Raw genomic sequence first — 16,788 nt, 5'->3', positions numbered from 1 at the left:
TGATCAGGAGCAGAATTGGTAGCCTTCCCATTTTTGTAGCGCACGGCACTGCCGCCCTTCACTGTGGCACTGCCGCTCGAGGACGCTGCACTACCGCGGTCTGTGCAGGCTGATCTGTACCAGTTTTTCTCTTCCTCTCAAACTGCTCACACTCATAGCCATTCACTATCCTTCTTCCATTTGTCTTGGATCCTTTTATGTGTCCAAGCCCATGCTTGATTGAGGGATGCCTTCTTTGCTTAAATTGTGGCCCTTTTGATTCATCAACATTCTTGTCATTAGATTGGGTCACACTTATCCACTCTTTTTCAATGACTTCATTGAGCTTAGCAATCTCCTTTCTTATAGCTTACATGTTTGCAAGGTTAGTGGAATAGGCATTCAAATCAAGATTAAAACATTTTCCACAACCTTGACTAGTGGAGGAAATAGAGGTTTTCTTTGCCTTAGTGAGATATGAGTTGCTATCCCAAAGAATGCTATATTGCATCTCAAGTTCTTTGTGCTTTTCATCTAAGTCACAATACTTTTTTCTTGAGAGCTTTATTTGCTTTCTTTGTGATAGCATGGTCCTCTTGCTCTTTGGCCAAAGCCTTGTGCAAGGATTCCACCTCACTTCTCTCTAATGCAAGAGCTTCTTTGCTAGCAATATAGATATCCTCTTGTTGGATAAGAGTCTCTTCTCTAGATTCTAGCTTGGCTTGAACACTCTCTAAATCCTCCATTAGCTTAGTGATGAATAATTTGATCTTTCTATCCAAATTTTTAGTTATCATGTTTATTTCTTCATTACTAGATTCATCATCACTAGAGGTATCACTAATATCACTATTAGAGATATCACTAGGAGGTGGAGGAGATTTAGCCTTTGATTTAGATTTTACCTTCTCACCCTTTACCATGAGACAAATGTGAGGGGAGTAGTAGTCATCATCGGACATATCATTGAAGAGCCTTGGTGTAGGGGATGACTTGTGAATAGCAATAGTTGCAACCTTCTCATTCTCTTCACTTGTACTCTCTTTAGTTGAGTCCCATTCATGCCCAATATGAGCCTCTTCCATGTACTTCTTGCTCTTTCTACGGTCGGCATTCTCCTCTTTCTTGTCCTTCTTGTATTTGTTGTCCTTAATCTCATATGGACACTTGGCAATGAAGTGATCGATGCTTCCACAATTATAGCATGTCCTATTTCTCTTGTTTGGAAAGCTTCTCTTCACTACCTTGTAGCCTTACTTCTTTAGCCCCTTGTGATACCTCTTCATAAAGAGAGCAACATCATCAACTTTCTCATATTGATCGTCATCATTTTCACTTTCACTTGAAGATGATGTGGTCTCTACTCTTTCTTGAACTTGCTTGCTTGCTTTGGGCTTGCTAGTTGAAGCTTGTTGGTTGATCTTGAACTTGCTTGTAGAGCCTTGCTTGCTTGATTTGTTGGCCTTGAGAGTTATATCTTTGATCTTGATGCCCTCTAGCTTTTCTTGCAATTCTCTAAGTTTTTGCTCTCATTTGCTTCTTCTCTTCGCATGTCAAAGGTCAAGATCCCCCTAAGTATATCATTTGGTGTGAAGTACTCAAACTTCTTGTCTCTAATTAGAGTCACTACGGTCTCATTTCTAGGTGAATAAGGCTCCAACATAATCTTGACAACTTTATGATCATCTAGCTCATCACAATCATAGCCTCTAATCTTGCCCACCATTGTCATCAACCTATCAAACATCTCTTGTGGCCCCTCTCCATCCAAGATTACAAACCAGTTGAGTTTTGACATCAACAAGTTAATTCTTACCTTTCTCACTTTGTCACCCCTTCATGTGCTAGGTGCAAAGTGTCACATATTTGCTTGGCAACATCAACTCCAATCACTCTATTGTACTCATCACCATCCAAGGCACTAAGCAACACACTTGTGGCTTGACCATTGAGGTGAATGATTCTCATCTCTTCTAGTGATGGGTTCTTGGGATCAACCGGTGGCTCAAATCCATTGCAAATAATCTCTCAAATATCGGGGTGAAGACCTATAAGATAGGCTCTTATCAAGTGCTTTCACTTGGCAAAGTTAGTCCCATTGAAATAAGGTAACTTGCCCGTGGGCATATTGATGAAAGACCTCCGATCATGGTTAGTCATAGGAATAGAAGAATAGTTAAAGGATACGGTGGCATATTTGTTGTTGTCGGCCTTGCCCTTTCCTTTCTTCTCCTTGTTCCCCTTCGACACTTGGTATGAGTCATCATCATCTCCATCTTCGGAACTACTTGATATGCTTGATGATGCACTTGTTGTCTTCTCTTCTTCCTTCTTCTTAGCTTCTCTTCTTTTTCTTCTTGATTCTCTCTTGAGCCTTCTTTCTTCTTTCCTTTGCTTCTTCTCCTCTAACCGCTGCTCCTCATTTTCTCTTGCTTATCTTTTTAGATTTCTTTCTTCTGTCCTTCTTCTTCTCTCATTCTCATTGAGAGCTCCTTCGGCATCGGTAGCCTCAAGATGTGGTAGCAAGGTGTTGCTTATTGTCGACGACGCTCAGCTCGCTACTGTCCGTGTAGACATCCACCCGCTTCACGCCACTAGTTCCTTCCTCCGGGCTCCATACCTCATGCACGGTGAAGTGTATATGAGGTAACCCACTCTGCTACCACTTGTAGGATCTCTAGTTGGCCTAGAGGGGGCGTGAATAGGCCTGTCAAAACAAACACTTAAACTTTTATCAAGTTCACCCTGCGGCACTGTAGCTCTAGGAGGGCGGCACTGTCGGACCAGAACAGCGGCACTACCGCACCTGCAGACAACTTTGAATCATAGTTTAAAATTCGTGAACGAAAACTTAGATCAGAGAAATTTCCTAGCTTACTACAGGTATGACAATCACAGATCAAGAGCTAGAAGTGGTAGGAAACACCACACACAAGTAGATCAACTAGACACCCTAGAAATCACCTCAACCACAATATGTCATGCAAGTAATGTAAATCAAGTACAAGTGACACAATGATTTATCCCGTGGTTTGGCTCGCCACCAAAGCTTGCCTACCTTCACGTTGTTGAGGTTAACCACTAAGGCTTGGGGCTTTCCAACCCTTCCTCGTTCTCAAGTCAAAAGACTTAACTCTTGAGATGAGGGGTGAGTTTACTAACTTCAAGAGATGGTTACAAACCTTCCGAGGCTGCCACACAAGTTGGCAAACTCCACGGGCGACACTCTAGCCGACTAGGAGCCAAGCTCTAAGAGTAACAAACACAACCGCTAGGCCAAAACGTGAACCAAATGCTCTTTAGAGTTGGGGGGTCAATGGAGCTGCTCTCTAATCAAGTTTTGGACCCTTTTCCCTCAAGGATTGATGGGAAAATCAATGAATTTGCTTGGGGGCTTGAGATCAACAATGGAGGGAAGAGAGAGAGCTTCTGCTCTGTTTTGGGCGTGCTGAAGTGAGGAAGAAGAGGCAGAGAGACATTAGGGAGGAAGGGGAAGGTTATAAATACCCCCAGCTCCCAACGGTCACTTAAGTTGCGGCAGTGCCGCGGCTCAAGTGCGGCAGTGCCTCTCTTCAAGTGCGGTAGTGCCGCACCACGTAAAACAGCAAGGGTAAGAGTGAAGTCTAGACTGTCTTGGCTGTGAAACTGAGGATGCATGTGTATGTTTAAGCACTTGGTAGCATATATTATCTTAAGCATTGTGTCCCCCTTTATAGTACGGCTTTTTCTATACTCAAATTCAAAATATAAAAGAATTTAAACCTCCTTTGAGTTTGAAGCCATCTACATTTGTAATTGGGGGCTCCTCTGTTTCGTATAGCATCCTCGAATATAAATTCCCTGCTTATCATCTCGATAAACCTCATTAGTTCTCTAATTGTGTGGTCATTATCACCAAAACCTACAATTAGGGCTTGATTGCACTTTCAATTTTGATTGCAAGCCTGGGATGTCCAAGTAAAAATCTTGGGCGTTTTGGTTGATTATGGATTGGATTACTTGTGTGAGCATTTTGATTTGTGCACATTCATCTTCCTGCTTAAGTGTGTAATCACAGGGATTACATCAAATACAACCATTTAAGGCCCCCTTTGGAATACAGATTTTTTTTTACATTTCCTATTTTTTCTATAAAAATAAAGTGATTCCTGTGAAATTCATACACGATTACATGATTCATGTAAAATTTCTATGTTCCATAGGAGCACTGCAGTATAGATTATTGAGAATTGGACACAGTTTCTCTACATGAAATTCCTACACGGTTCATGTGAAATTTATGGTCGCGTTTTCCTAATTTCCACCACTTTCCCTATTTGAAACCAATTTCAATTAATTTCTTTCTTGGACGCTCCAGCGAAGTCTCAACTTCAAAAAAAAAAAAAAACTCTATAAACCGTGCGAATGACATGAAACTAAGCTATACACTTGTCTTCAGATTATGCACAATGCTAACAAGCCAAGACATGCACACAATACGATTCTGGAATCCAGGTATGCAGTGTATTCACCATTCATTCAAATATGAATGAACTCTGAAATCCAGGTATGCAGTATTCATCATTCATTCAAATATTCAATCAGAGAATGATACAGAATGAGGGCAGGGAGAGAGAGGCAGCAGAAAGGACCTAAGCTTCAAGGGCGAGGATGGACGCCTCAAGCTGGTCAGACTCCGAGCGGGACGTCGGGCAACTCGAACTCGGACGTGATCTCGTCGATCTGCTTCCGGACGCTCATGTCGATTAAGTTGGAGCCGTCGCGGCCGTACTGCACGGTGAAGCCGGCGATGAGCTCCGGGTCGAGCTGTGTCTTTAGGCGGACGTTCTTGGCGCCGGTCATCTTCTGGACGTGCTGCGCGATCTGCGCGAGGTCCTGCGACTCGAGCTGCACGACGGAGGCTGATGGTTGCGACCTCGGTGCCCGTGAGCGAGTTGTAGACGTTCTCGAACTCGACGACGATCTGCGGCACGATCGTCGCGCGGAAGTTGTCGACGACGACGTTGAGGAAGTTAACGACGTGCGGCTGCAGCTCGTACGACTTGGCGATCTCGTCGATGAGCTGGGTCTTCTCCTCGCGCGGGACGGTGGGGTTGTCGAAGAACTCGGCGACAGTCTCGTCGGCGAAGATCTTCTCCAGCTTCTCCAGGTCGGAGACCGTCTGCTCGAGGGTGCCGTTCTCGACGGCCACCTCCGACAGCGCGGACGCAGTAGCTCTCCGCCGCGGCTTCGGCCGAGCGGGGCTTGACGAGGTCCCCGCGGCGGCGGGGCGGGACCAGGCGGAGAGAGGGGAGCCCCCGCGCCGCGCGGGCGAAGGAGGCGGACCGGGGCGGCGCGGGGGTCGCGCCGGAGGAAGGCGGATGCCGCGGCGGCGGCGGGGCGGAGGGTGAAGGAGGCGAGGCGGAGCGCGGCCATCGCGTCGCGGAGCGTGCGGTCGGAGGGGACTCGGGGGTAGTGCGGCCTCGCTCTGGTTTGGGACTTGGGAGGTCCGGGGGGGAGAGGAAGAGGAAGAGGACAGAGGTGGGGTTTGGGGGTGGGGAGCGGACGGACGGGATCGGGTGGCCGCCGGATCGCGCGGCGGTGGGGCTCGAGGGCGTCGCGTGGCCGGAGACGTGTGGCCGGAGGTGGGATGAGGTGGATAAGAAATGGATGGATTGTGCGTGTGAGTCTGATGGCAGCACGATAAGATGGCGCTGCGCTGGGGACCTGGGGATTGGCTGTGGTGGAAGTGGATGCGGAGAAAATGTGAAGCAACTGTCTCTGTTTCACGTTGACGTCGGCCAAACTTCTGTAGCCTGAATCCGCTCCTTATTCAAATTGGGAGAATGCACGGTTCTGACCTGCAGGGTTAACACTGAGCAACTACAAGTTTCTGCTGACGAATGGAGGCAAAGAAACGCAGAATTCAGATGTCAAAAAGGCTTGCCTTGATCCAAAGTTCGTATCTGCCATTGCTGGGACAGCAGTATCAATATCAACAACATATCTTCAATTCGAAATCTCGTGTTTTTTTTCTTCATATATCAAGCAGAGATTAGGACCACAGGTGCACTAAGAAGTAAGAATTCCGATGTTTTGACACAGCTGCAGCAAGTCCTGCGCTAAAATAACTCTACTTCTTTAATGGGACCATACGACTCTTAAACCTTGCAGACGGAACTGTTTCGTTTGAGCTGCTCCAAAGAGAGATGGGGGTCAGGTTCAGGAATGACGGATCACTAGATGATGACCTTGCACCCGTTCCACAGCGAAATATATGTACAGCCGAGGAGGTACCAAATCATGCTCAGTAGTCAGTACTCAGTACTCAGTACCCCCTCGGCCCCTCGCATCCAAATTCCAGCGCAGATAACAGCCCCTGTAATTCAAATCAGAAATAAAGTTCACATGCATGATCCAACAACTTGTACCAATACGAAAACAATGTGACGGCAAACAAACAAGTACATAACAACTTGAGCTAACATATTGGTCATATTCCGTATATCTGCTAAACTGCTATGGTTTAGGACCCAAGCACACCTCACGCTGTAGGTCTGATCACAGATCAACTGATGAAAAATTCAGTGAGTAATCAATGCCATATTCCAACCTAACCAGTAGAGATTCACCACAGACACAAAGACCCCTGAATCCCTGAGAACAGAAATATATCAAAACTTCTGACCAGAGAGCAAAATGAAGCAAAGAACATATCGTGATTAGTGATGCAATAACAATGCTGTGGGAACAGGAAGGTGTGCCAAGTCATTGCTCACTTTTACTAATCAGGAAGATGTAAATTGGGGTCTCCTGCAGAAGTAAAGGTAGATCCCCCAGCAATGTTGCTACTATACAGATGAAGAAGCATATTTCCATTTGACCTTTTCTTATTTTGCAGTAGAGTAATGATTGAATATTTCTTATGCTCCTTATCGAAAGGAACCACCATAAGCTTAACTCACTTCACATTGAAAGTACTAGCTTGGGAGTTGGGTCCAAACCAACTGTATGTCCAACCCAATTGTATTATAAACTTTCCTTTCAGATACCCATAACTGTAGCCTAATATCTTCCCTCCCTTTTTTCAGGATAATGTACAATGGGTAAGGGGCACATACCTCGTTTTGATCCATGTTAATCTTCAGCTCAATTCTTGATGAATGTGACAAACTGCCTGCTTAGATGCAGGAAGCACATGAAGCCTAAAACAGCTTCATTGGGTCTTTGCCATGGACAGGAGCAAAGCAATGCCAAAGTTTTTTCTTGTTTCTATTCTGTGCAAAATGACTAATCATACCACTTCTTTTCAGGTCATCTAACAGCTTACTCCTTTACACAATTATTACACAAAAAAGATCAATACCTGTCCCTTAATTCCTCCAACTTTTTCCTTCCTATTCTGATCCTTTCTTTCTTTTTTCTGAGTAGAAGGCAGGACATGCACACCTCACACAAAGCACATGCTGAAAATTGCCAACATGCTTATGTCCAAGCACATGTTTAAACCAAATTGGAGATCTAACCTCAAGTAGCACAAGCACACACTTTGACAACTGAATGTACTCGCATGTACATATACAGCTCCTGCCCATGTTTAAATCCTGGTGGAATGGCGAAGCTCCAAGCATCAAACCCTAGACGTGCTGGCAAAACAACCTTGGTCCACAGAAACCAAGCTAGGCTCAGTCCTCCCCTATTTCTGAGGGCGCTCAGCGCACTTGCATTTCATTGGAAACCAAGATTCAATAAATCCCAGGATTCACCAATGGAATAATGAAACTGTAACATAAAAACAGATTAACAATTTAACATACAGATACACAATAGTGTTAGAACAACAGCAAGACTGAGAGAACAAGTCCCTTTATCCAAATAGGGAACAGGCAAAATCAGTAAAGTTTTGGGAGCAGGAAGAAATGAACATGGGTGAGCGGAATCAGGCCATCCAATCCAAATGCTTCAAAGACATGAAGGTATTAAACACATGGTCTGTAATCAGATCACTAGAAAGTAGTCACATAAAGCAGGGTCCGAGGCATCAACCCACGACCTGGGAACCTCGACCCCGATCCAAGTAATGCAGGTTCATTTTCCACCCTGCCTTGTAAAAACTCCTCGCAGGTACCATAACACATTCCTCGACCCCGCCGACCCAAGAACTTTGTGACTAAGAAACCCAAATTGAAGCAAGCATGGTGTAACATGTTACAGTATCAACGCAGTCTACTAGGGAGGTAGAATAAGCCTTCAACATCTCCATTTCTAGTCATAGACTCATGGTTTGATTTCTGGAGGAACTTGCCCTGCACAGGCAGCAGCATAAGTCTCTTCCAGCCAATGAATACTCTTCTTGTGAGAGTCCAGGAACCTCTCTGCGAATCATCTTATGGGATGCACAAGCCACGTTGTGGAAGTCGACGTCTTTTTTCAGAATCCCCTTCGCCTTCAGAACCTTAATGCCGGGGGATCAGCCGCTTCTCCAGGCTGTAGTTAAATAGTTGCGGCCTGCGGATTATGTAACAAGCTTCCACCCCGACATCCAGCTTTCGGAACTCCACCATGCGACCCAGCTTTCCCACTGAGGTAGACAGAAGGGATGGCATTTTGCATACTGCAATGCCTACCTCAGATTCAGAGCATCCAAGAGCCTTCTTCAAGAAATCCATCTTCGCACCAATAGCCTTGGTATCATGGTCGTTGGCGACCTCTAGGGCTTTCTTGTACATCCTTGGGCTACGGGGCTGTCACCATCCTAATCCTCAACTCAACAATAGCACACACAGAACTAGCATAGGAGCCAGAATACAAGCTTCTGGAAGGTTCTAGAAGTTTCTATTGAAGGGAACCAGTACAAGGGAGGAGGAAGAAGGATTAAGGGAAGGACATACAACTCTAGCCGAAGCTAGCCTCGAGCAATCGCTCACCTCGACTCAAGCCTGCGCTTGCCGTCGCCGGTTCAGGGTCTGGTCCTTCGACGCCCCTCTGTTGTGTGTCCCTCCTCCTTTTGTAATACATATGCTTGCTTCTTAGGCCCATAGCTGGCCCGGTATACGGAACAGCCCACATCTCTCTATGAGATCCATTGTTTAGTACAGTAGGTATATGACATTCTCCCCTCCTAAATATTCGGCTTGTCCCCAAGCTGATTTCCTGGATCCCACAAGATCACCTGTTGAACCTTGATGATGCAAGTCCAGAGCGCACCATTGAATATCTGCTGCAACCACACTAGAAATTTCTGAAACTGAAACATATTGCTCTGACATAGTATATGAGTTGTTTGCTCACTGCCAAGTAGCCGCTTCAATAGCACACATTTTCTTCTTTGTCCAAAGGAATACTTTTGATTCAGATGTACCTTCTTGATTTTCACTAGGATATCAGTTTCACCAATGATCAATATTCTGCGCCTAGCACTTTCCAAAAGAACCATTGATGCTTTTGTATTGCCGATAAACAGATTACTGGACTTAAACTTCACCACTTCTAGGAGGGGTCCCGATGCAATGCTAGAAATAACTGTGTCTGTGATGAGGTTCTTGGTAAGACAACAGTGAACACAGTTGCCGCACACAAATAATAGCCATGGGGGTTTCAATTGCACTAGCTCTTGTAATCATAGTTTGCAACGACAGAGCTCTTCCATTTTTCTCTCGTGAACAACTGCTCACAGCCCAAGTGTAGAACAGTATGCTGATAGTTCTTAAAATATTTTTGTGGTGATCGTGGCCATTTATGTATCCATTGTAATCCACTTTGGCAGCACCAAACCATTAGTGATGCATGGGTCACCAATTCAGAGTCTCCTTTAACTGGACTGACTGAACTTGAAAGATGGCAATGGTCTTGGCTGCAGCTCTTCTCCACTACTTCTGCACTGGTCACCAGCTACGAACACAATAATGCCAATCTGGACACAGCTCAAGTTTTCAGGCTAACAAATTCAGTTTCCAATTCGCTTCCTTGTGAGAGTATATAGAATCTGCATTTGATTGCAGCATCAGTATTATAGAGTTCCTCTGATGACTTGTCAACAATAGTATTCCATATATACTGGTGGTAGTTAGAGACATATCCAAGGTTTGGGACAGAGCATGTGGTGGCCAAGAAAATTTCAGATGCTGCAAGTTCAGTTTGAGAGCATCAGTATTGCTGCTTAGGTGAAAATCCATGTCTGTGCCATGTAGGAATATATTCAGTTTGTTGTTTTCCTCTTCTAGCTTCACTTCCCAGTTCCTGATTTGTACTAATTGCCCATCAATCCTCCTTTGTGATTTTAAGCTCTAACTGATGATGCTCAGCATTAACAATGACAAGTTGAGATAGCCATGGTTGTAACAGAAACTTGCCACCATTTCTACAGATAAAAGGCAGTGCTACTGGCTTTCCTGGCAGCACCTCAAACACCAATATATATGACTGAAAATTGGAGTGCACAATAGGCAATTCAACATAGCAAATGCCAAACATAAGCACCAGCAAAATTTTTGATTGCTTTGCTTCGGCTCTAGTGCAGACAATGAATAGACATGGTAACAGCTGCAGATTAGTACCACTGGATGCCATCTTTAGAAGCACAGGTGGTGGCATAGATGGTTGCCACTGTGCCCACACAGTGTAATCTCTACACCATGGCGACACCTCAAGCAGGAACCCACTGACCAATTGCATTTTCCCAAACCATGAACGAAACACCTCTATACCTAGCAGCCATGGGGGAAAAGTATTGAAGGAGGTCTACTTCACCCCCTAACCTACGAAACCAGGTATTGTGTGCACCTTGAACTATGCAATACCGTTCAAATAACCCCCTAAGGTGGTTTCGCAGGGTGGTTTTACTCACGTGGCAGTCTAGCTGGCAATCATGTTGCCACCATGGCACGAGGACCCACACATCACAACCTCCTTCGACCGGTCGTCGTCCATGTGGGCATTCACACAAGCACGTAATGAGCATTGGAGCTTGAGCTTGTTCTGGATCTGGATGCACGCCGTCAGACAGGAAGGACGGGCTTCAAGAAGCAAGACATCAGCCACAGCTTCAGACGCTCTCCACGACCGCCGCCCGGAGCCACGCCGCGGCCTCGCCCCTGGGCTGGCCCAGGACTCACGCGCCGCCTCCGCCTAGGCATGCTCTTCCGCGGCCTTGAGCAGCGCGGCGTGCTCCTCCGAGGCCTTGAGCAGGGCCGAGACAGTCGCGAGAAGCACCCTGTGCTAGCACGACGACGTCAGCTGAGAGCTCGCCGAGCCGCACCTCGATCGCCGCCATCCGCAACCTCCCCGTCGTTCCGTTCCTGCGAGAAGTCTCGCATCGGCTCGTCCTGCTCCGCCGTTTGCCTCCTCCTTTTTGGCGCGCGGGTGGGTGACGTGTCCCGCCATGCCCCATTTCATTGCCGCGGTTGTGGTGTCCGTTGTTAGGTTGATCTTGATCCGTGGCTTAATCGCGGGCGTCGAGCCGTTCTCATGGCCGATGACCCCATCGTGCAGTGCTATAAATAGATAGGTAGGGGGCCGAAGCATAAGGTACAAGTTTTACGGTTGTCGCTGGTTTCTCACCGAGTTTAACCCTAGTCTGATCAAGAGAGGAGTGCTATGAGCGACGGGAAGCTCTATCGGTGTCACTACTGGACCACGCCCCACTACGATGCTACTTCTACTCTGACATCAGTGGGCACGTCGCGGCGGCGTCGTGGCCGCCACTGCATGCGACGAGGTATATCGCCAAGTCCTTATCTAAGTTAAGTCATTACCCGCTAAATCTACATTTAGAGGTCCTACAAATCCTGGCAATGGTACCAAAGCCAGGTTTAGATCTAGATCGGGATAGAAAAGTAAAAAAAGTAGAAGAAGCGGATTCGTTTTCCGAATCGGATCGAAACCCTAACCCTAGAAGAAAAGTGGACAGGGAGGGGAGAACCTACCCGGTTTTCTCACCGCCGTCACCACCACCGTCGCGTAGGAAGAAACCCGTCATCGCGCGGGCAGAACGGGACGAGCCGCCGCTCGACGCTAGGTCACCAACGCGCGGGATCAGGGCGCCAACGTGAGGCCACTCGACGACGGCATGCTCACCCACTAGGGAGCGCGTGCTTCGGCGAGGGGCCCACGGCTGGCGCCGCACTCTCTTCTCTGGCAGCCTTGAGTCGCTATCGCTCCTGTGTCTGGTGCGCTGCGGCATAGAGAGAGAAATGGGAAGAGCAAATGGAATCAGGGTTTAGGGGAGAGCCGGTCGCGGGGAGTTTTTGATCTGCCGAGAACGACGGACGACCGTCCGATTGCGATCGACGGTCGGTATTCGCTGGATCTGCTTTCAGCCCAGGTGGGTTGAGGAAATCTTGGCCCAGGCCCAGGTTTCGGCTTGAGCGCGGGGGAGCGGGCGAGCGCGCCGTGTTGGGCTGTCGCTGGGCCGCGAGCGCGGGCGGTGTTTCGCTGCCGGGCCTCGTACTGTTTCAACGGGCTGGGCAAAATGAACAGTACATACCGAGTCATGTTTATTCATGTTCAAAAGCAAATTTTGATGATTTTTGTCTAGTTTAAATCTCTATTAAAATTTAAACCAACGAGATAATTTTTCTAGAGAGTAGATGAGTACAGTGAAATGCTTCTGAAAAGTAGATAAAGAATTTGTTATGTTTCCGCTGTCAAGTTTAATGTTGATTATCTTTTAATTAAATTCAAATCAACGAGAAAATTTAATTTGAATAGCAGTTATATTTATTTAGTAAATTATAATTATGTTTATCCTCTAATTAAATTAGAATCAACGGGAAAATATAAATTAGAGGAGTAATCCGATTTGTTTATGTTAAATTATGGTTTTGTTATTTTCTGACCAACATTGATGATAACAATATTATAATGAGTTTAAGGTTGAAGTTTAAATCTCTAATAAATTTTACACCAACATGGTTAATTTTTCATAGAGTAGATAAAGACCAAGAAATACTTCTGAACTAATAGAATATATTTTATTATCGTGTTTCGCTGCAATGATGTTGAATATCTTCTAATTAAATTCGAACAACATGAGAATTTAATTTTGAAGAGTAGTTATATGTCTTTCAAATTAATTTATGAGTTTTATGTATTAATTCTATTTTCTACCCAACGGTGATGCAGAATTGATGTAGAAGCATCTTGGAAGTTTTATTTTTTAACCGACGTGGTCACTCGGTTGTATGCCAACAGGCTGCAATATTGGGATATGTGAATGAAAAGGCTTGAGTCAAGTTAGTTCAGGACAGTTTTTTTGTTAGTTTACTAATTTTTCTGATTAAATTAGAACCAACGGAAAGATTTAATTGAAAAATGTAGTATAAGTGAATATTTTAGTTACCATGAGTAAATTTTTCGTTACGGTAATTTGTATATAGATTTATCCCGCATGGAGAGAAGTTTGGCATAGTACTTATGCAAGTCAATCCTACATGTCGGGAGAAGTTTTATGATGATTCATATGTTTTTGTATCCCGTATAGCGAGAGAAGTTAGGGTAGCTCTTATGCTATCCTAGTATTGACCATGGCATAATAGAAAATGCAGTGTCATGGTCAATACTAATCAAAGGATAAGAAAAAGATGCAAACGTGACTTACAAAAGTACAGTTAATAAAAGACCTTGTCGAGTTCTTAAAGTGTAATGAGGAAAGTGTACTCCTATACGGATCAAGAAATAATTTTATTTACATGGCATAATCATGTGAATGAAGTAAGTCATAAGTCTCTCCTCGTTTACTGTTTTCTGAATAGTTCTCGAAATTATGGCAGTATAGTTCATGTCATATTTTGAGAGGGAGAATTGTGAGATGAATTAAGAGTAAGAATTAAGATCAATTAAGAAACTACTCTTCATTAAGAGTGAGATAAAGATATTGATGAATGTGTACTCTTCATTAAGAGTGAGATACATATTTTATAAGAAACTGAGTGAGATAAAGATTTTGATGAATGTGACTGTCGGTCATAACAATGATACCCCTAAGCAGAGAATGTAACACCTCTGGTGTTACGAGCTCGTTTAGCACCAAGATTTAGACCTAATAGGATTTACCGAAATGAGTTTCTCAGATTTTAAAATTTTAACTTATATTTAAAGGTGTTAATTTTAGCGAATTATACTGAACAACGGATTAATTAGTCCCTAGATATTTTGTTTCTATGAGTCAGTATGACGTATGGACTAGTGTATGAAATACGTAGTTATTGAAATTGATTCGGTTTAGGCATGTTAAAAATTACGGCAACACACACACGCCGTGCACGTACACAACGCACTCGTGGACGCATGTGTGCACGCCTAGCCTCACCGTTGCCTCTGTGTTGTGCCGTAGAGTGTGGAGCATGTGTCGTCCTAGCTGCTGCCGCGCTGCTCCTGGATTAATGAGAGTTGGCCGAATCGCGCTGCTTTCTTTCTTCCTTTTCTATTTCTGCTTGCCTCTGTCTCTGATTGTCCTTGTCTGCCTTGCTTGTCTCTGTTGCTTGCCTTGCCTACCGTTATTGTCTGCCTTTGTGCCGAGCACCCAACGTGTCCACAGTGTCAGCACGTGTGCCGCTCAGTCGCGTCGCGTCGAGATCAAGCTAGCGCACTTTATAGCACAAACAGACGAGCTTTCACTGCCACAATAGACCTTTTCCTCCTCACCTCTGCTCCCTTTTACTCTCCTAGTCTCTGCCTCTGTCTATCGGCCTTGATTGTCTTTGGTTGCCTCTCCTTACTTTTGCCTGCCCCTGTGCCGAGCCGAGCTACTCCGCTCAATCTCCATTGCCCAGCGCCCGAGCCACGCTGTGCCCCAGCGCTATTGTCGTAGCTCCCCGCTGTGGCCACGCGCCTCACGCCGCGTCGCCTAGAGCCGCCCGGCCAGCACCGCTGCACGCCGATGTCGCCGGCTTTCCCCTCGTGAGTGCGTGAAGCTCCCTTGATTCTGCGCTGGAGTCATAGTCCCAGCTCCAGCTCGTTCTTTCCGCTCTCTCTTTCTCTGTTGGACCCTTACGCCGGGACGCCATTGCCGCGCCTCCCGTCGCTGTCGTGTGTGCGCGCGTGCACGCGTGCCTCACGTCTGTGCCAGACCTCTGACTCCATGGTGTTGCCTCTTCCAAGCGCCTCCTCCACGGTCTACATGCCACGGCCATGCCAGTGTTCTGCCATCGTCCGTAAGTCGCCCGAGCCATCACGCCCGTGGCCCGCTGCTCCGAGCGACCTTTCGGCAGCACCTGTGGCCGCTCCCGTCGTTGGTTCCTTCCTCCACGCGTGAGCGTTCCCGCCCCCCCGGTCCCGTGCTGGACCCACGGTTTCTCGCCGCCCGTGCCGCAGCGCCCGGCCGCACCGTGGTCCGCCGCTGCCCCGCACCATTTTCCCTCACTGCACGCGTGAGACCCACGGCGCCGTCCCTCTCTAGCGCCTCCTCCACCTCCATGACTGCCCCCATCGCCTGTTGCCAAGAGTGTCCATCCCGTGCCTCCTCTGTTTTGAGGAAGGGGAGAAGGGTAAGGATTGAATAGAAAAATTGTACGGGGTTCTTATTATAAACTACGTGACTCAAATGAATAGTGTGTATGTCCTACGGAGTGATTTAAGAGACATGCAGGGACCGCATTGCAAAAGTACTACCGCCGCTGGGTTTTCCCCGTGGGCCGGCTTGCTGGGCTGTGGCCTGCCAGCTGCTTGGGCCATCCGTGTTGTTGCGGCGTTGCCGCCTAGGCCACCGGGCGTGCGCCCTGTCTGGGCCGGCCTTGCGCCGCTGGGCCACGCACACGTTGTGCGCCTGCGGGCCGAACCAGCTCGCCCGCCGTGGGCCTCGCTGATGTCGCGCCCACCCCTGGGCCGAATAGGTGGCCGTTGGCCCCTTTGGCTTTCTAAAACATTTAGCTAATTTAGTTTTGGAAATAAATTTGTAAAATCAAAATAAAATTGTGTAGGTATCCAAAAATGGTGAAACTAATTTTGTTAGTCTCCTAAAATCATGATCTACCTATTAGTATATTTTGTTCACATAGTTTGATAATGTTCTTGGAAACTATATAATTAATTTAAGGTACTTAATATTGTAAAAATATAAACTTGTAAGAATTGTTGTAATAAATTGGTAATAGTATTGGATCTGAAATTTTTACAGTAGCCTCCTAGCAATATTAGGTACTCACTGTAATTTTTGTAGCTCCGAAATAATTAGTTTACTAGATTAATAATGATGTCCTGTTACGAATAAAGATTAAATTAATAGAATAGAATAAAGAAACAACTTGAGTTTATATAACTAAAATAATTGTTGGGAAATAACACCGTATTCGACAATATGGATATGTAGCCTAAGTACGGTCATCGTTAGAACTAGCTCGGTAACTTGAGAGGCGTAAGTCGTATTTTACGAGTCACGATTTCAGTTGATTAATTACGTCTTTGCATTACATCGCATTGCATATCATAATAGGGACGTCGATGGATCGTGGAGTCATCAGGAGTTGCTAGAGAAATGGTGCTTTTGGAGATCGTGTCGCCATGATGGAAAGCTAACTTCTGATTAAATCTTACCTAGGCAAGCCCTGGTGCATAACCCCTACTTTTCTACACTTTAAATTATATTTGTGCATTAAGTTTTAAGGAGTTGAATGAAACCCACTTGCATAGATATCTTTATCCTATGAGTCTTGCTAGTATGACAGGATTATGTAGATTGCTATGCTATAGGACTCCGATAAAAGTCGAGTGATTGCCTATCACTTGCGAGAGATAGTAAATATATTACTGTATTACTATCACTTAGAAAATATAATTGGTGGAAAGAAAAAATGGTGATCGAGCAGGAATATAGTTTGGGTATTGGTGGGTGTA

General features: G+C 45.8%; 1 long non-coding RNA gene and 1 pseudogene across 1 annotated transcript; both read right to left on the bottom strand.

Moving 5' to 3' along the window:
* Positions 1 to 4,528: 4,528 nt before the first annotated feature.
* On the bottom strand, positions 4,529 to 5,489 carry LOC136478101 (ATP synthase delta chain, chloroplastic-like; annotated as a pseudogene).
* Positions 5,490 to 5,690: 201 nt separating this feature from the next.
* LOC136478100 (uncharacterized) lies at positions 5,691 to 7,110 on the bottom strand. Its single transcript, XR_010764178.1, has 3 exons — positions 6,502 to 7,110; positions 5,906 to 6,337; positions 5,691 to 5,819 (listed from the first exon to the last, which is right to left on the bottom strand). It is a non-coding gene; the product is annotated as an uncharacterized lncRNA (long non-coding RNA).
* Positions 7,111 to 16,788: the final 9,678 nt, after the last annotated feature.

This window comes from Miscanthus floridulus, chromosome 8 (assembly GCF_019320115.1).
Source record: "Miscanthus floridulus cultivar M001 chromosome 8, ASM1932011v1, whole genome shotgun sequence".
Classification (NCBI taxonomy): Eukaryota; Viridiplantae; Streptophyta; class Magnoliopsida; order Poales; family Poaceae; genus Miscanthus; species Miscanthus floridulus.
Note: the sequence above shows the minus strand (reverse complement) of the source record. Positions and strands in the feature narration are given on the sequence as shown.